Consider the following 21,500-nt stretch of genomic DNA (forward strand, 5'->3'; position numbering starts at 1 on the left):
ATTGCAGCAGTGGAGGCAGCGGCTGTTGTCCATGTGCAGCACCAGGTTGGCAGGGCACAAGGTGCAGTTCTTGGCCCCTGGTCCCTTGCATTCTGTGCAGCTCTCGTGGCATTTTTCACAGTTAAATTTCTTTCCCTGTTAAGAGCAATCAGGAGGTTCCTTTTGAGTGCAGAGGTATTAACAAGGCACTGGAGTTTCCAGATGGCATTTCATCTTGTCTCCAGAAGGAGGGCGGTGTATGGGGGACAGCAGAAGGATGGTGTGTTCTGAGCCCATTTTAACTGTGCTGGGTGAAAAAACCAACTGTCTGTGATGGGGTAGAATCATGGCTGGGCACTGCCCTTTGAGATCTGCTAGTAACAGTGGGAGAACAGATGTATAGAACAGCTTGGGTTAGGAACTGACAGCTCATGTACTCAAGGACAGCTCAGGTCAAGGACTAGTTTTATCTGGCCCACACTACTGACTTTCAGTTTAAAATATTTTTCATTCATTTCTCACATCTCAAAAGGGGGATATTTCACATGTAAATTCATTCTTAATTTCTCTTTAGAAACTAGAAGACCTGTCAACACTGGATTCATTACTCCCACGTGGCAATGGCCCTGATTTTTACTCTTTTATTTGACACAATCCCTAGCACTTGCTATTTTGTCACCAACATGTAGGTGATACATCAATTTCCTTTCCTTCAAGCTTCAAGCTTATGCTGTGGTTTTCTTTGACCCAGCATGTATGTTAGTGACCTGCTCGGCCTCTGTGCTTATTGGATTCTTGTAGTGTGGCCCCGGAATAAGGTATGTTGTGGCCCTGTAGCTCAAGTAGTTAAGTCTCTATGGGAAGAGAGTAGAGAGATGAGAAGAAAGTGGCTTCCTTCCCAACAAGTTATTCCTTAACTGGCACTGGAAATGTGGGTTAGGGAAGATGCATTCCTATTTTACTTCTGTAACTTTGGAAGTATGGTATGATAGAGAAATAAAGAGGACTATAATTTGCTTTTATTGAGCACCTTGGTGTGTTTCAGGCACTGTTAAGGTTTTCTCAGCTGTGTTACCTCGTTGAATCCTGTATCTCATGTATTACCACATCCTTCAGTTTTAACCCCAGCTTTGTTACTTACCACTCATATAATCTTTCTTTTTTTTGAGACAGGATCTCACTTTGTTGCCAAGGCTGGAGTATACTGGTGTGATTGAGTTCAAGCAATCCTCCTGCCTCAGCCTCACAAATAGCTGGGACTACAGGTGTGTGCCACCACGCTCGGTTAATTTTTGTATAAGATGGGGTTTCACCATATTGGCCAGTCTGGTCTCGAACTCCTCACCTCATGATATGCCCGCCTAGGCCTCCCAAAGTGCTGGTGTGAACCACTGTGCCCAATGTGAGCTACTGTGCCTGGCTGGTAGAAGATTTTAAAATATTAAACATACACTATTTCTATAGTATGAGATTTTTGGGACTTTTTGATTGCCCGGAATGACATGAAGGAACTAAGCTCATGTTCCTCTCTGGAGAGAGCAGATGGCTTCACACCCCCTGCCCTCCATACCTCTCCCACTCTGTATTTTCCAACAAGACAGTCCGAGGTGCAGATCCCTCCCATGAGGTGGTAACTCCACACACAGGTTAGGCAACTCAACGCTCCTTTTCCTGAAAGAAGAAACACTTTAAGTTATGATATTGACCTTAGATTTCAACCTCTGTCTTTGTTCCAGAACACTTAAAAACAAGGAATATGTCAAGTAAATTGAAGAAGGGTGAATTGATTGATGATATGAAAAAGAAAAATATCTCCCACACAAAGTAAAAATAATACAATTAGTTCAATCGATGTAGATTCTCAGTCTGAAAATTGAGGATTTAGGGATGACAGATCTTTTATTACAGCAAGAGAAAAGATTTTCAGAGAATGAGAAATCATGTTGAAAGCATATAAAACCTTTGTTCATCCTCCTGCTTATTGCTTAACTAGTGTGGAGGATGTTACTAGCTGTTTGGACAATTGCAATACTCAGTGCATAAATCATGAATAGACGGTTTCTAATTGAGCAACAACACTAAACTTGGCACTTAAAATGCTAGGGCTGAAAGAATTTAGCAGCTCATTTTGTTTGGCGGTTCTTAATTTTTGGGTTGTAATGATGGTGATAGATTCCTTTGCAATTCTCTTGAATGCTGTAAGTTCTCTTCTCAGAAATTTGACATTTATTTCTTATTTATTTCTCATTTAAAAATATTAATAAATGAAAATTAAGGCCCAGACATGTAATGTCACCTATCCAGGGTTACATAGGTGGTGGTCAGGATTCAAATTCAAGTTTGCTGACCTCTTGATCTTTCTTTTTTTTGTTTTGTTTTGTTTTTTGAGATGGAGTCTCCTTATGTTGCCCAGGCTGATCTCAAACTCCTGGACTCAAGGAATCCTCTTGCCTCAGCCTCCAAGTAGCTGGGATTATAGATGCGTGCAATTGCTCCTTGCTGAGGTGCTCTTTCTACCACACCATTTGCCTTATCACATGAGCCACCAAATAGAGGGGTTGGAATCTACAGCCTGTGTTTCCTATGGAGGCAGCACTCTTCTCTCCTAACTCAGACACCCCAAAAAGGACAGGCCCAGACATGTTTTCTATGCAGGTGTCAAGGGATAATAACTTCTGGAAACTTTGGGGATAGGAGACCTAAATCTAGCTCATTCTGTTAGGAATGCCTGAGCATTTTTGCTGTTAATTTTAAAATGGGAGCATCAGATTAATGGGCATAGAATATGCCTGGTATTGTAAGTTGGAACTTGATATAGGTCTTCCCATCAGAACAATCCTATAAAGGGTGGTTTTTGAACTTGAAGTAGAACCATGAATCTGTCCTTTACATTCACAATGTAGTTACATTGACTTTTCATGACTGATCTGTGAGCTCAATCATTTATAATGCTTCTGTGGAAAAATTAATTCTGAGCTCTAACAACAGCTTAGAGAATAAACACCTTTACTACTGAACTGCTTCTTAGATTGGAAGCTGCCTGTAGTGATATAAACCACTTTAGTTTTACCTTAACTCTAGCTTCATACAGAATTTCCTGCATGTTCGGGAACATTATTGTGGTCTCCGATGGAAAAATCAATCTTCTCTTATTTTCATTGTTCCTTTTTCCCATTCTACATTTTTCTAAAATATAGCTTAGATGTCTTACTTCAGTTTTTAACACAAAAGAGAGTTTTTTTTTAAATGATGAGAAATTAAGGGTAGATACATGCTCTCACTTTAATGTGGAATCTAAAACAATTGAACTCATAGAAGTAGAGAATAGAACGGTGGTTACCAGAGGCTGGGGGGACTGGGGAGATGGTGGTCAAAGGTTATAAGGTTCTAGTTAGACAGGAAGAATATGTTGTTGGAATCTACTATATCTTGTGATGATACTTAATAATGTACTTTCAAAATTGGTAAGAGTAAATTTCAGATGTTCTTATCACAAAAATGAGTAAGCATTTGAGGTGACAAACTCCTTTTTTCTTCTCCAACTGCCTTCACAGGAAACAGAGGCTGTAAGCTTTGGACCTCCTCTATCTGGTGGCTAAGGCAGATAGTGTGGTAGAAAGAGCACCTCAGCAGGGTGCAATTGCACACATCTGTAATCCTGGGCTGTTGCCCAGGCTAGATTGCAATGGTGTAATCATGGCTCACTTCAGCCTCAACCCTTGGGATCAGGTGATCCTCCTACCTCAGCCTCCTGAGTAGCTGGGACTACAGGTGCACGTACCATATGCAGCTAATATATATTATTTATTTTTACTTTTACTTTTGAGACAGACTCTTGCTTTGTCACCCAGTGGTGTGATCTGGACTCTGCAACCTCTGCCTGCCAGGTTCAAGCAATTATCCTGCCTCAGCCTCCTGAGTAGCAGGGACTACAGGCATGCACCACATCTGGCTAATTTTTTGTATTTTCAGTAGAGATGAGGTTTCACCATGTTGATTAGGCTGGCCTTGAACTCCTGACCTCAAGTGATCCTCCTGCCTTGGCCTCCCAAAGTGCTGGGATTACAGGCATGAGCGACTGTGCCTGGCCACATTTTGCTTATTTTTTGTAGAGATGAGGTCTCACTATGTTGCCCAGGCTGGTCTCAAATTCCTGACCTCAAGTGATCCACCCACCTTGGCCTCCCAAAGTGCTGGGATTACAGGTGTGAGCCACTGTGCCTGGCCTGATGGACATGTTAATTAACTTGACTTAATTATTCCACATGGTATACATAGATTATGACATCAATTTGTACCCTATAAATATATATAATTATAATTTGTCAACTTACAATAAAATAAATTAAAAGTAGAAAACACCAAAAGAGGGGAACAGGCCATAGCTACATTAGGTCACAAAATTCCTACCTTAACATTGGTTACATTTTTTTTTTGAGACGAAGTTTTACTCTCATTAGTAGAGATGGGGTTTCACCGTGTTGGCCAGGCTGGTCTTGAACACCTGACCTCAGGTGATCCACCCACCTCAGCCTCCCAAAGTGCTGAGATTACACACATGAGCCACTGTGCCTGGACATGGTTTGTTACATTTTTCTCAAAGACCAACAATAAATTGTCTGAGGCCCAGATCCCAGGCAATATCCAAGGGCACTACATGTCAGCTTTGGGTGACAAATCAGGGACTTCATTTACATCTCCTACACTGATTTATTGCCAAACCTGCACACTTAGGGTACCCAGAATCTTTTGCAAAAGGCAGTTTGTTAATTTCTAGAATGCGTTCCGTTATTTTAAAGTTTAATATAGTACATCTATCATTGCTTCTAAGGATCTGCAGGGGCTTTGGGACCTAAAAGACAGGCATTTTGGCATTGTTTTAAAACTCAGAGCAGCTCACCATCTACTCTCCTTCAGACTGAACCCCATGGGATGAATTTAAATGCGAAGCAACTTCTGAGCTCTGTTCATGAGCCTCAGTCCCCACAGAAAGATGCATCTTGGGAGAGTTAAGAAGCTTTGGTTACTCAGCCTGGATTTTGATTCCAAACCATTTTATGAGGAGAAGAAACAATAACACAAAATCAAAAAACAAAAACAAAATAGAAAAAATAAAATTTTATGAGGAGGATAAGTAAAAAGTTAAGTATGTAAAGGCAAGGAATGAGCTAATTATGGAGGTATCAGTTACAGAGAAAGGTACATATTAGGCCTGAGTGTGCTACATTTTCCCAGTCTACCCCTCCTTCCATGCTTTTACATATTTTTCTTTTCAATATCTTAAAATTGTTGGGCAGTCCAAAGTGAATAAAATACATAATTGGTAATTTCTTCTTTAGGTTGCAAATTTTTTCCTGATTCTTTCATGCATCCTCATTTCTTACTATGAGAGCTAATGACTTAAGAAGGAAGGAACGCATCTTTTCTTTTACCTAGTTTATTCTCCTGAGAAAAACCTGTCTCCAGATTTTGTATCTATATGCTGCAAAACCAGATGATTAGCACATTTTCCTAGCCAGCAAGGGACATATGTGCTATAGTAAAGAAAGGATTGCTCACTGCAAAGAATTATAAGAAAAAATAACTTTAAATAAAAAACTTAAATTAAAAAAAGAATGATAGCAGGAAAAATGAGTATCAAAGAGAACTTCAACTGGGCAAGTCCATGGGTTGATGTCAAATACGGAAGGAAGAGGTACGAACACTCCAGAGGGCTGCAAGATTCATCCACTAACTCCTGTTCTAGAATGTTTTCTATTATTTTAAAGTTTAACACCCTACAGATACGTTAAACTTCATTAATTTTTATTTTTGAGACAGAAAATTTTTTAGTTTTGAGACAGACTCTTGCTTTGTTGCTCAGGCTGGAGTACAGTGATAGATCTCAGCTCACTGCAACCTCTTTCTCCCAGGTTCAAGCAATTTTCCTGTAATTCTCATCCCTTGAATACAATCTCATGGATACTGTGAGGATGAACTTTTGAGAATGGTAATGCCCAAACCATCATCCTTGATTCACCCAGGAAATCTCAAACCCAAATAAAGACATGTATAGTATTTCTATAGTATAAAGCCACAGTAACCAAAATAGCATGGCACTGATACAAAAACAGATACATAGACCAATGAAAAAGAATAGAGAACCCAGAAATAATGCCACACACCTACAACCATCTGATTTTTGACAAAGTTGGCAAAAATAAACAATGGGAAAATGAATCTCTGTTCAATAAATGATGCAGGGATAGCTGGCTAGCCATATGCAGAAGAATAAAACTAGACCCTTTACAATCACCATATAGGTGATAACTCAAGATGGATTAAAGATTTAAATGTAAGACTTCGGCCAGATGTGGTGGCTCATGCCTGTAATCCCAGCACTTTGGGAGGCCAATGTGGGCTGATCACCTGAGACCAGGAATTTGAGACCAGCCTGGCATGCATGGTGAAACCCAGTCTCTACTAAAAATAGAAAAATTAGCCGGGCTTGGTAGTGTGTGCCTCTAGTCCCAGATAGGAGGCTGAAGCAGGAGAATTACTTGAACCTGGGAGGCAGAGGTTGTAGTGAGCTGAGACTGCACCACTGCACTCCAGCCTGGCCAACATAGCAAGACTCTGTCTCAAAAACAAAACAAAAATACACCAGGGATGGTGGTGTATGCCTGTAGTCCCAGTTACTTGAGAGGCTGAGGCATAAATATTACTTAAACCCAGGATGTGGAAACTGGAGTGAGCTGAGATTGCATCACTGCACTTTAATCTGGGAAACAGTGTGAGACTCTGTCTCAAAAATAAAATTAATAAAATAGATGGGACCAATAGACACTGGGAAATACAAGAGCAGGGAGAGAAGGAGTGGGGCAAGAGTTGAGAAACTACATATTGAGTACTATGCTCACTACTTGGGTGACAGATTCATTTATACTCCAAGCTTCAGCATCATACAATCTACCTTTGAAACAAACCTGCACATATAACCCCAATCTAAAATGAAAGTTGAAAAAAATATATTGTTTTTCCAACTGCGCTTACAATATCATGAATCATTTCTCTAATCCCCACAAATAACTTCAAAGGCTGGTGTTGTCCTGTTTTGTCTGGTTGCCAGTAAAAGACATTAGCTCACCTAATGATGGCTGCCTAATCTTAATTAGAAACCAAGTACCCCCTACTGCACTGAGCTGCTCACTCAGAAACACTAGTGGTTGGAATTAGGGTTGTCAGATTCCACAAATGAAAATAAAGTATTTTATCAGGCAACTCTATTTGAAATAAAGGTCTCACACATCCAATAATCATGGTAACAGAGATAAGTTCAACTTTTCAAAAAAAATCAAATAGCCAATATTGACCACCACGTGGCCAATGACAGTATCAGCTTTCTACCACTCCCATTCCACCCCAATTCAGTGTATTTTCTCTCATCTGTTATCTAATTCTGGTTAGATGTTTTGAGCATTAACCACATGTGTTTCTGGAATGAAAAAGAGATAACATGGCTTAATGAGTAGTTACTGCTGTTTGGAAGGCTAATTCTTTCACGGGCAGGAGTCAATTGCGAATGGGCACAGACTGGGAACCACTATATGGTAAAATTTTTATGGAGCTGCCTTAGGGGCTTCCTGGGAGTAGTGGAGATGGGCATCAGATGGGGCTCTGAGGTGGTTCCTCTGCTTCCACCCAAACAGCTCTGCCTGGATCAGTTTACCTAATACGGTTCAGCCTCATATTTTATCTGCGGAATGTGGCAACTGCTAAAATACCATTTGAAACCATTGCTCTAGATTATTACTGTGTGTCCAATACAGTAGCCACTACAGGTGGCAACTGAGCACTTGAAATATGGCTAGTGCAACTTGAGTTGTGCTGTACATGTAAAATAAAACATCTCTGTAACATGTATGTAGATTACATGTTCAAATATTTTGGATAAATGTGTACAATTAAAATTATACTTATTTTTATTTTTTAAACATGACTAATAAAAATTTTAAATCACGTTTTCTTTCTCTTGGACAGTGCTGATACACCACTATGTACAACTACACAAATTAAACTAGCCTGGGCTGCAGGGACCTTGGCTGGTTTGTTCACGGTTGTATGAACATTGCGCCATAAAAAAATGGATGAATGAATACACAGAGTGCTAAAGGAATATAGAACGAAGGGTCTAGGGGAGGCTTTCTGGAGGAAGTGATGACTCTAATGGATCTGAAAGAGGTACCCAGGCAGAGCAGGCTGGAGAAAGTAATCCAGAGAGAGAAAGTGGGTGAGGTTGGCTCAGGTTTACAGCAACTAACTATGCATGGATTAGAGGATAGGAGAGGAGATGGTGAGAGATGAGGCTGAAGATGAGAAGAGATCTGTGTTGACAGGCCTCATATGCAAAGATACTAAATTAAAATTCTATCCTGGCCAGGTGTGGTGGCTCACACTTGTAATCCCAGCACTTTGGGAGGCTGAGGCAGGTAGATCATTTGAGGTCAGGAGTTTGAGAGACCAGCTTGGCCAACATGGCAAAACCCCGTCTCTACTTAAAATATATATATATATAACAAAATTAACCAGCTGTGGTGGTGTGTGCCTGTAATCTTAGTTACTATGGAGGCTGAGGCAGGAGAATCACTTGAATCCAGGAAGCAGAGGTTGCAGTGAGCCAAGATTGTGCCACTGCACTCCAGCCTGGGTGACAGAGCAAGACTCTGTCTCAAAAACAAAACAAGATTCTATCCTAAGGTCAGTGGAGAGTTGTTTTTAAGTGGAGGTCAGTCACTATATTTGTTGTTTAAAGAGATCAGTCTAAGAGCCTATGGAAGACTGATTTATTACAGGCTGACCAATGCTAAAGCTAGGAAGACCAACTAAATAATTGGTAAACTATTCAGATAATGCATGGTGAGTCTGAACTATGGCAGTGACACTAGAATACCAAGAGAGTGGAGATGGAGTTAGGAGATATTTAAGGGGTAGATTTGGCAAGATTTGGGGACAAATTGAATGTGGGGATTGAGAGAGGGGGAGGAGCAGAGGGTAATGGCCAGGTTACAGTCTCAGGCAACTGGGTGAGTGGTGGAGCCATTTAACCAGATAGGGAGCATCAGAACGAGTGGTTTGGGAGTGTGGTGAGTAGTTGGAGGTCTCTGTTGAGCATCCAATTAGAGATATTCCATTAGCAATTGTATGGAACTGGAGCTCAGGAAAACCATTTGGGAAAAAGACAGATTTGGAGATACCAAGACATAGGTAATATTGGAAGCCACCTTAAACTTGGAGATGGCTTTATTCACATGTACTTGGGAAGAAGTTATTTTAAAATATAATGTCATCAAGACACTCTTCAGGAGTTTCAGCTCAGTAGCTAAACAGAAACATGCTGATGGTCTTCTTCCAGTGTGGGGAAATATGTGATTTCTCATCTTGTTTTCCCTAATTCTTGGCATTTCTATGTCATCAACCTATTGCCTCAAGATGAATCATTTTGGAAGGAAACAACAACCACCACCACCAGGATTAGAAGCAGGGTCTAACAGGTTGGCCTTTGCTTGTTTCATCTAAAAGTCTTAAGTGTTCCTCCTGCCATCCCACCAGGCATTTGGATTAATAGAGTGAGGCTGGGCAATAATTTAGGGTATAATCCTCTTCTAAGAATCTCATTATCCATTAGTAACACATATGCATTAAAAATAATATTTTATAAGTTCAGGTTCTGACATCCCATCCACATTAAACATAATGAAATCATAGAATAAATATAAAGAGAGAAAACAAACAAAAGATAGATAGATGGCCTTACAAAGAAAATGAAATCTGTTTGGAACATGAAGAAAATATCAATGCTAAATGGTAGTCAGATTCAAGGCATCCACCTTCTCTGCTCCAGGACTAGAAGTAGGCAATGGTGGCTGCGAGTTCACCTTTTCTACCAAAATAGGAATTAAAAGTGTTTTACATAAGACCAGGACCAAAATCTAGGCTTAGAGCTTAAATCGGGAGTCAGGTTGAGACTCTGCCTTCGTAGACATAACTTCCTGACGAGAACTCTCCTGAGCTCCTAATTGAATTGCTGATGGGATCTGTGCTGTCATCAACATCACCTCCAGGAATACTGGAACATCTTGTTTCTGGACTGAGTTTCAGGTTGGAGAGAAGGATAGAGTTAGTGAAAAAATATCTGGACTATGAGAAGTAAAGATAAAAGAAGAGATAGAGGGAGTAAAGAACCAAAACCAAAACATTTCATTTACAATGAGCTTAAGACCAGCATTCCAAAGTATATAGATAAAATGAATGCTAAGAAAGACGACAGGCCAGGTGCAGTGGCTCAAGCCTGTAACAACAGAACTTTGGGTGGCCAAGATGGGAGGATTGCTTGAGCCCAGGAGTTCAACATCAGCCTGTGCAACATAGCGAGACCTCATCTCTATTATAAAATAAAGTTTAAAAAGAGATGATAAACACAATAAACAATTAGATCATGAATTTACATCAGATAATATTGATATCATAAAGACATTTGACAAAGTCTTTAAAATTGGTATGTTTAAGATGCCCGTAAATAAATGAAGACATAGTATCTATAAATAAATTATAAGACACAAAAAGATCAAAAATAAAAATGGATAAGAAAAAGAAACAATTAGAAACCTTTCTTCTTTCTTTCTTTTTTTTTTTCTTTAAGGCATGGTTTCACTCTGTCACCCAGGGCTGGAGTGCAGTGACACAATTACAGCTCACTGCTGCCTTGACGTCCCTTGCTCAAGTGATCCTCCCACCTCAACCTCCCGAGTAGCTGGAATTACAGTTGTGTGCCACCATGTCTGATAATTTTTGTATTTTTTTGTAGAAACAGGATTTCGCCATGTTGCCCAGGCTGGTCTCAAACTCCTGGGCTCTAGGGATTCTCCTACCCCAGCCTTCCAAAGTGCTGGGATTACAGGTATTAGCCACTGCAACTGCCAATTAAAAATCTCAAAAGTAAAAATATAGTCACTTAAAAACAAAAAAATAGATGGGTTGGACTTTAGACTGAACACAGAGAACAAATCAGGGAATGAAATGGAGTGCCGGAGAATTAACCTAGTATAACTCACATAGAGTCAAAGGGGTAAAATATAAAAGAGTAGGTAGGATACAAAGACAGGTCAATAAACTCTAAATTGCATTTAATAGAAATTACACAAAAGGATATTGGAGTGGAGAGTAAAGAAACAATTTTTGGAGGTCTAATAGCTGAACATTTTTTCATTTGCAAAAAGACATTAGGAGTATGTCTTCCTATTCATTCATTCATTCAGTGAACACTTAATGAACACTTATGTTTTATACTCTAGAGTAGAAACAAGGGATACACAATGAAGTAGTATAATCCTTGCCTTTGCTTGGGGGGCTCACAATTAGTAGGAGAGATGGACATGTTTAATTAAAATGTAATCTAAAATTTCTATGAGAAAGCAATGTATTACAGAATTAAGGAGGACGAATACTCCTGGGAGGACTAACAAAAGCTTCACGCAGGAGATGGGATGATACTCAAGATGAATCTTTAAGTTGAGAGTTCCCTAGAGCATTGTTCTTCAGGAAGACGAAACAAAGTCAACAGAGGCATGAAAGAGCATGGCATATTTGGTGGCTGCTGAGTGGTTCTGGGTAGTTCTAGGTGGTTCCAGCTTCTAGAATACATGGAAGAAGAGTCCTTAAGACATATGTTAGAGACTGTTGGGAAAATCTTAATCAACTTTTAAAGATAAAAGCACTTATGGGCCTGAGCCTTGGCTCACATCTGTAAATCCCAGTACTTTGGGAGGCCAAGGTGGGTAGATTACGAGGTCAGGAGTTTGAGACCAGCCTGACCAACCTGATAAAACCCCATATCTACTAAAAATACAAAAATTTTCCAAGTGTGGTGGCGCACACCTGTAAGCCTAGCTACTCAGGAGGCTGAGGCAGGAGAATCGCTTGAAACCAGGAATTGGAGGTTGCAGTGAGCTGAGATTGCACCACTGCACTCCAGCCTGGGTGACAGAGCAAGACTCCATCTCAAAAAAGAAAAAAAAAGAAGAAGAAGAAGAACAAGAAAGAAAACACTTATTAAAAGTTTTTTGAAGGTTAATAAGGAAATGCATAGAATGGAGAGATCTACCATATTTATAAATACAATAACTCAGGATTATAAAGATGGGGTTTTCTCCAAAATAAATTCAATGTAATGCCACTCAATATCCAAATAGTTTTTAAAAATGAACAATTAAAAAAATGAAACTTGACTGATTATATATTTACATAAAAGAACTAAAAATAGTCGAGATAATTTTGAAAAGAACAGGAATGTACCCTACCAGGTAATACATTTTTCTAGAAAGTTTTTTTTTAAGTGAATCAAACACATTGCTTTATTTTAACATCAAGCTACTGTGGCATGGTCCCGGTAGAAGATATTAAAATATGCATATACACATAAAGCTGAGAATATGGGTATGGGAATTACAGAAAACATCAAAAAGTCCTCTCAGCTATTCCCCAGAGGATTTTCCATAACGTTTCAAGGTAGCCAAGTTGGCAGAAGGGTGGCCACCCAGGTTCACCGCGGAGTTCCTATTTTGACCGTACGGTTATTCAGAAAAGAGTAGCCGGACACCATTTTCAAGTCCTCCGGACAGGACACAGCCACTTTTCTCTGCATAGCGAACTCCCTAAAAGCGCTCGACTTACCTGGCAAGAAACCTGCCTCCAAGAAGTGGCAGCGTGAGGACAGGAGTCTGGACGCGCATTGTGGGGAGAACCACGGAGCAACCTGGGCATCTCTTACGCCCCGCGTCTCAAACACCCCGGTCCCCAAGTCTCCACACATCGCGGTTGCGCTCGGGCCAGCGAGGCCAAGCGGCCGCGGGGAGAACAACCTCTGCCCTCGCCGGGGAGGGCCTTATGGCGGGAGGGGGCAGCGGGAAAGGAAAGAGAATCTGAGCCGAGAAGGCGCCGACAGGCCTGGGTGAAAGCGGTGCCACCCACCTGCGCGACCTCTTCGCCAGCCTTCAAGTACGGCCTAGGGGCGGGCTGGACGGGGACGCGGGTCAGCCTCCTCTAGCCTCCGGCGAATGCTCCTTCTCCCTGACCCTCTAGCCGCGTCCCTCGCTCCCTCCGAAGGCAGCCGAGTGGGGAACGCAAGTCCTAGGCAGGGCGCGACGGAGGGACAGCGGGGCGGACCGCGACCCTCCCCCGGCCCCGGCCCGCAGCGCTGCTCCTAGACCAGGCCCGGCCCGTCCAGGGATGCCCCCAACACGTCAGGAGGCGCGCTCCAGCCCTCCGCCGGCCTAGCCCACCGCTTCTCAGCCTCCCTGCCCGGGTCCCAGCGCGACTCCGCCACAGGCGCCGACCCCCACCCTCTCCCCGCAGCTAGCAGTTCTGCAGGGATCGCAGCTTCCTGCAGGCTTTTGTCCGCACCGCCGAATCTCGCGATCTCGCGCGCAGCGGCCTCGAAAGTTTTAACAAAATGTAGACGTACTTCTTTCCTAAATATTGAGAAGCATTCATGGTGATCACATTTACGGAAAGATGTAAAGAAAAATGAGAAATTTGAATTTTAGGACAATCATTCTGTCATTAGTGTACCAGATGACCTGGTGTGGGGGCAAGATTCAGAAGTGGTGACCAGCCAGCTGTTTCAAAAGGTGTGATACTAGATACTGAGAATGGAAAATGAGGATAGTGAGAATGGAAGAAGATGTCATTAGATAACTATTTGGGAAAGAGAATCAACAGACCTTGAAGTTTCGCTTTGTTGGAGGTGGGTGGGTTGGGCGGGCATCAAGGGAAGGAGTCAAGGAGAACTTCAAAGTATTGGCCCAGGCTCGTGGGTAGATGGTGAGCCTTAAGGATCTCTGGGACAGACAACTAGGCTTCTGTAAAAGAGGCATGGAGCTTGGGAGAGTTTGAGGCAGAAGTCTCAGGGAATAGTGAAAGTAATGAAAATAAACAAGTTTCCCTCAGTGATTCAACAGGTAGAGTAGGAAAATGATGAGTGGGCGAACAATACTTCCTCAAGGAGATGATGCCTGTCTCTGGGCCTTGAAGGATGGGGGATGGGCAGGAGCAGCCCAGGTTAGAGGGAAGATGGGGAAGTTAAGAGCAAATGATGTTGGAGAGGATGATACATGAGGCGAGAAAGCAAGAGGAACCTCCAGGTGGTGAGAAGAGAGAAAGGGGCAAAGAAGGAAGAAAAACTTTCATTTTTCTATACCACATGCAAAATGTCAGACAGACTCTCAACTTTGCATTGATCACAAGTTGGATGGTATCTCTCACAGGTCTGTGTCCTTTGCTCGGCATAATAATGGTCTGGGCAGGTGCGATGACATTCTCCTTTAGAGCTAAGTAGAAAGAAAAATGTATCGCAAGACAGGCAGTCTGTGGGCTGTGGGCCCTGGCACGTCTTGCAGCTCCTGTTCCACTTCTCACACTGGCCAGTGGAGTTTTCTGCATAATATCTGAAACCAAGGGAGAAGAAAAGATGGAATATGAAGCTTTGCTCCTAAGTTGGTTGCGGTGGAAAACATGGTAGTCAGGTTTCATTTAAAAGCTGGGTGACTTTCACCTCTTTACCTTACTCATTAGATCACTGCTAATGCCACTAATGAATCCAATGATTCCCAGTGTTCTTACCTGTTAATTGGGCCAATCTCTACCCTACTATTTGTGAAAATTAAATTGGGTAACACATATGAAAAGACCTAGTGCTTATCACACCTTGTAGCACCTACATCATCACTAGCTACCATTGCCTTTTTGTTTCAGGTGTGCCTCTCCAAATTCATGCTTTAAGTTGTGGTTAATAGGGGGCATCAGGGAATGGAAGGATTTTTTTTTAATAGAGATGTGTATCTCACTATGTTGGCCCGGCCATTCAGAGATACATTTAAAAGATCCATCCAGGCCAGGTGCAGTGGCTCACACCTGTAATCCCAGCACTTTGGGAAGTTAAAAGAGAGTAAAGAAATTCTTTCTAAGGATGAACTTCTAAATGTCATCTGATTCATCTCTGTATCTCTAGACATCAGCACACTAAACCTATCCTAGAAACCTAAAGATTCATCTTTGGTTTCTCTGGTGCAAAACTATAGGTCCCAGTAGGCTTTTTTTGGTAGACTAATTCAGCTCCATGAACTTGATGAAAACTCATCCCATGCCTAGGTCATGGTGAGCCTTCCTCTATTTAGCCATCTGTCACTGATCTGAGTTAGTACACTTGTACCTCAGTGGCCCAGCTTGTCGTAACTTGAGACTTGCTTCACTTTCTGCAGTTATGTGAAGAACAATGACTACCATGTGTCAATCTGTAAGACTGAGGTACCTGAGAGACAAGGCAATAATGAACTGAATAGTTGACAAAGATCACATTAGACTCAAGAAACCATCAAGGAAAAGTGAAATCTACACAGAGCAGAGGGAATACATGGGATTAGAGTCAGAAGATCAAATTTTTACTCCTGACTCTGCCATGTGTTAGTAGCTACGTGACTTTGGGCAAGTCACTTACCCCTCTTAGGTTCACAAACCCTCCTCCCAGGTTCACTTACAGTTTCTTCATCTGTAAAATGAAGAGAACTCATATCAGCCTCATGAGATTGTCACAGAATTAAATCATAATGTAAAGACACATTGTGAGTGGAAATACTTTGTAACTCTTAAGCAGCATCCCCAATTTTTTTAACCTAATGTTCTTATTATAGATTGTTATAAAGATGAAAAGCATCAGTAGGAACTCTGGGAAAGAAAGCATATCAATTCCAAGTAGGTTTTTAATATTATCAAGAAATAATGCCGAAAGACAATGAAGAGTTTATCGGGTCAGATTAAAAGAGTGCAATACCGGGGTCCAAAGTGGCTGCCGCCGGAGGTCATGGCGCTTGTGAAGGCGAGGTCATCAGTTCAAGGCTAACCTGAGCAACCTCATAAGTTCAAACTGATTGGCAAAAAAAAAAAAAGAGTGCAATACCACTGCTTGCTCTGCGGACTCATCTCTTGAGCCTCCCAGCCTTGAAAATCATCTCATGCATAAGCACAAGCAGTAACCCAGGCTTCAAAGAAACTTCTCTGAGTTAAACACCAAAATAATTATGTAGGTTGGGATAGGGTGCAGAGAAATATGTATCTACTTTTCCAAGGCAGAGGTTTAACATAAGAGGCTTATGGCAAGCATGTGGAACACTGATTTTATAAAAGGAAGAGTTCTCCTCATACACCTCATGAATATTCCATTTCTTCTTTATTAAAGAGATCTATGACAACCTGTGCCTCTCCCCATCAGCCCTGGGTAATTTCACATGCTGTGGAACAATTGTCTTCTTAATTCCATAGTCTGCATTCTATTTAGATCACGAGATGATCAAGCACCCTTTTTGCGCTTGAGAGTATTTACTGGCTAGATTTGAGGAAGATGGGATCCACATCTTTGTAGACACTTACTATGGTGATGCAGAAGGGCTAAGCCAGGTAGCTTCATCCCTGTCTCTTTTTTTTATTTTTGTTGTTGTTGTTGTTGTTGTTTTGAGACAGGGTCTTGTTCTGTTGCCCAGGCTGGAGTGCAGTGGTGTGATCTTGGCTCACTGAAACCCACCTCCCAGATTCAAGAAATTCTTATGCCTCTGACTCCTGAGTAGCTGGGATACAGGCACCAGCTAACAGACCCTGATAATTTTTGTATTGTTAATAGAGACACAGTTACACCATGTTGGCCAGGCTGGTCTTAAACTCCTGGCCTCGAGTGGTCTGCCTGCCTCAGCCTCCAAAAGTGCTGGAATTACAGGCAAGAGCCACTGTGCCCAGCTATCCATCCCTGTTCCTGTCTGTCAGGGCCCTTTCTTCCTTGATCTATATAGCTGGTGCTTTTCCTTTTTTCCAAGATACGGTCTTGCTCTGTCACCCAGGCTGGAGTGCAGTGGTGTGATCTTGGCTCACTTCAGCCTCTGCCTCCCGGGTTCAAGCAATTCTGCTTCAGCCTCCCAAGTACCTAAGATTACAGGTATGTGATACCATGTCATGCTGATTTTTGTATTTTTAGTAGAGACAGGGTTTTACCCTGTTGGCCAGGCTAGTCTCGAACTCCTGACCTTGTGATCTGCCCTCTTTGGCCTCCCAAAGTGCTGGGATTACAGGCATGAGCCACCGTGCCCAGCCTGGCTGGTGTTTTTCAAGAGCTGCTAACTGTGGCTCTGTGCTGAGTGTTGTAGAAGCAAATGTAAGAAAGAAGAGGTGTTTTTCTTCCAGGAGTTTATAATTTTTGGGGGACAGGCATATAGGAATAAAAATAAACTCTAAAAGGTCAGTGATATGGTTTGGCTCTATGTCCCACCCAAATCTCATCTTGAATTGTACTCCCATAATTCCCATGTGTTGTGGGAGGGGCCTGGTGGGAGATGGTTAGATTGTGGGGGCAGTTTCCCCCATGATGTTCTTGTGGTAGTGAATAAGTCTTACGAGATCTGGTGGTTTCATAAAGAGAAACCCATTTTGCTTGATTTGCATTCTCTCTCTTTGTCTGCCACTATCCACATAAGATGTGACTTGCTCCTACTTGCCATCCACCATGATTGTGAGGCCTTCCCATCTGCCTGGGACTGTAAGTCGAATTAAACCTCTTTCATTTGTAAATTTCCCAGTCTTGGGTATGCCTTTATCAGCAGCGTGAAAACAAACACAGTCAGTCTTTGTCTTGCTCATCTTATTCATGCATACAAAGTGCTTGTCATGAAACGTGTTAAATAAATAAGTGAATGAATGAGATAAATCGAAATGCAAGGCAGCATATGGCACTAAAATGAATAAAATAAGCAGTAACTGCTATAGGACTGAAGAGACGTGTCTATTTGGGAGAAAGTATTTGAAGAAGGTCTAAGGTTACAGCCCTCTATTTGGGTCTGGAAACTCCCAATGCCATAGGTTATTGATTGGGTAGAAAGAGTCAGAAACAGGCCTATCATCAATCTTTTATCCCTTCCTGGGAATGCCCAAGGGGAAAAAACAGGATGACTGGGTCAAACCCTCTTCCAAATATGCTGGCAATCAGACCTTCTGGTAACACAGTTTTTCCTAGCAGAAAAATAATAGAGTCCTTATCTGTGAAATGCTTTTAGAGAGATACATCAAGTGTGTGTCTAGGTTGTTAATGATAACAAAACTTGTAATCTGTGGATTTATGGAGGGCATGACAGGTTGGGGAATTAATGGGGAATAAGTGGAGATGTTAATGGAACTGTTTCCTTTGTAAATCAATGTTGCACATGCACTGCTCACCTCACATAAGCAGGTTGGGAGAATGTGAGTCCCTGAATTTTAAATCTGAATCTGAACAAATTTAGAAACTGAAGAAAAAGAACCTCCATTAATGGTCTTGGGCTTCTCTGAGGAAAGGATGCTTTGCCTCTGCCTTGTGATTGCTGAGACCTTTCCCAAATTGTTTTAATTTTTAGAAACAAGGTCTTGCTCTGTCACTGAGGCTGGAGTGCAGTGGTATAATCATAGCTTACTGCAGTCTCCAACTCCTGGGTTCAAGTGACCATCATCCCCAACCTCAGCTCCCATAGAAGCTGGGGCTATAGCCTCATGGCTCCATGCCCAGCTAATCTTATCTTAATATTTTACAGATTGGGGTCTCACTATGTTGCCCAGGCTGGTTCAAACTCCTTGCCTTAAGTGATCCTCCAGCCTCAACTTCCCATGCCAGTGGGATTACAGGCATGAGCCACAGTGCCAAGCTGTCAATATGCTTTGAATTATCAGTGAGGACTGTTGCTGAGGAAGATCAATTGCTCATGTGACTCTGGCCGGACAATCTGACCCTTTGTGTTAACTCATTGGGTCACTCTGCCTCTCCTGTTTCTCTTCTGTTATGGTGAATTGGTTCATCTTTGCTCCTTACTAGCACTGAGACTTCAACCTCGTTTTTTAAGTGTTCTAAATCTTAGTTTCCTCATTTGTAAAATGGGTTGATATCTGGTGTGGCTGTGGAATTACATGGGGGAAATGTATCGAGCACTTACCCTTCCCTACACTGGAGCAGGTACTCTTTTCCCAGCTGAAACCAGCCCAGGTGGCAGGAGTGGCACTGCCTGCTATGTCTCCCGTCACATGTCCTGCAAGAGCTGTGGCAGCGGGCACACCGGTGACTGTCCTCATTGGCATAGTAGCCCTCTGGGCAGTCCTTCACACAGGTTGTGTCTGTCAGGGGAGGAAAAAAGTCTTTCTGGACATTAAGCATGACAGGTCTCCCCTCTGTTATCCCTCCTATGTGCCATGGTGGGAGGAAGGAGAGGGCTCCAGGAGGAATGGAACAATGTCCCTGTGAGTTGATGGATATGCTTGGGAACTAAGGTGAGTGCCCCAGAAACAGAACTGCCCTAAGGCCATGAGGAATACCAGGAAAACAGAGGTCACAGTGGATTAGCCGTGGTGAGTAGAACAGAAACTACAGTCCAGTGACTGTGGATGTTGGCAACGGCTCAATGTCCAGCTCATGTATCCGATTAACTAGAGGGAAGCCCCAGTTTCCTAAAGGAAAAACACCTCTATATTGGTCTCTTACTGCTGTTCTTACAAAGTATCCCCACCTTGGGGGCTTGAAACAACAATTGATTACTGTTCTGGAGGTCAGAAGTCCAAACAGACCCACAGGACTCTGTTCACTTTAGAGGCTCTAGGAGGGAATCTGTTTCATTTCCTTTTCCACTTAGTAGAGTTCACTGCATGCCTTGGCTCATGGCCCCTTCTTCAGTCTTCAAAGGCAGCAGTGCAGTATCTTCTCTCTGTCCCTGTGCTTCTGATCACATCACCTTCTACTACCGGCTCCAATCACCTGGCATCTCTTTTATCAGACCCTTGTGATGGCCTTGGGCCTATGTGGATAATTCAGGATAATCTCTCTATGCCAAGATCCTTAATTAAATCACAAAGTCCCTTCTGCCAAACAGAGTAATACATTGACAGGATCTGGGGATTAGGATGTGACATCTTCAGGACAGCCATTATCCAGTCTACCACAACATCCAAAAAAGTATCTAGTTTATAAATAGCCTAACCCTGGTGGTGTGGGGAAGGGTGGAGAGAATGTGAGGAGACCAGGCTGGGCAAATCTGGGCCCATCCCCAGGGGGCTACAGCTCTGTGTCCTACAGCAGCACTGAAGCCTCAGTTCTAATCTACAGCCTCCGTTGAGGGGAAGACCACTTTGTAGAGGCCAGGAGTCTTCCTCTCTGTATGAAGACATCTGAGATGATTACCAGTGGTATTCTAGATTGGAGATAAGTAGAAAAGAAAGTCCCAAGGATTGAGATTACATGGGAGACGTGGCTGGAGGGAATGCTTTTGTGAAGCAGCAACTGCTGGGGAGGAGAGTCACAGAGATTTGTGGACCAGGAGCTAAGGCAGCTGGAGACAGAAGACTGGTCTCCTTGAGTGTTTTCTATTGTGAAGTGATCAGGAATGGTACTGAGAAGGGGTCTCCCTGTGTCTTAGCAGGGGGATGGCGTCCTTGCTCAACATGAAGAAGAAAAGCTTGCTACACACATCTTTAAAATATTTCTTTTAATGTTTAAAAATTTAAAATTTTAATTAATTTTTTTTGTAGGGATGAAGTCTCACTGTGTCGCCCAGACTGACCTTGAACTCCTGGGTTCAAGCAATCCTGCCTCAACTCCCCAAAGTGCTGGGATTACAGGTGTGAGCCACTGCGCCCAGCCAACCACATATGTCTATTTGGAGTTTCACGCTTTTGGGAGGGGAGGAAAGTGCTCATACTTCCTGGTCTTCACCATATCCATCTCTTTCTTCTGTCTCCTATGGCTTCTTTTTTGGTCAAGTTTTATTTCATTTTCTTTTTCCCATGCTTGTTTTAAGCCTAGTCACAGTACCCCTGGAAACCTGAGGACATTGCTTCATATTAGCAATAACCTTCAAACCTGATCTGAGGGACATGGCCAAACTTGGACTTTGCCACATTTTACTTAAGATTTCTTAATCAGCCACGCTAATGAAGGGGAAATTTTGATGAGGAGCTGAATATCTACATGTTCTTAAAGTGTAAGCCCACAGGCAACTTTTTTTTTTTTTTTTTTTTTTTTTGAGATGGAGTCTTGCTCCATGTAGCCCAGGCTGGAGTGCAATGGCACAATCTTGGCTCACTGCAACCTCCGCCTCCCGGGTCCTTGTTCAAGAAATTCTCCTACCTCAGCCTCCCAAGTAGCTGGGATTACTGGCACGAGTCACCATTCCCAGCTAATTTTTGTACTTTTTAGTAGAGATGGGTGTCACCATGTTGGCCAGTCTGGTCTTGAACTCCTGACCTTGTGATCTGCCTGCCTTGGCCTCCCAAAGTGCTGGGATTGTAGGCATGAGCCACTGCACCCCACTCAGGCTACTTATTAATTACAAGGGAATAAATAGTAATTATGCATTAGGGAAACAACATCTTGGTCAGATGATCAACATTAATATCACCGAAATCACGCACCTCCAGGTGTGACTCTTGGAGGACAC

The sequence above is a fragment of the Callithrix jacchus genome, chromosome 18, assembly GCF_049354715.1.
Source record: "Callithrix jacchus isolate 240 chromosome 18, calJac240_pri, whole genome shotgun sequence".
Classification (NCBI taxonomy): Eukaryota; Metazoa; Chordata; class Mammalia; order Primates; family Cebidae; genus Callithrix; species Callithrix jacchus.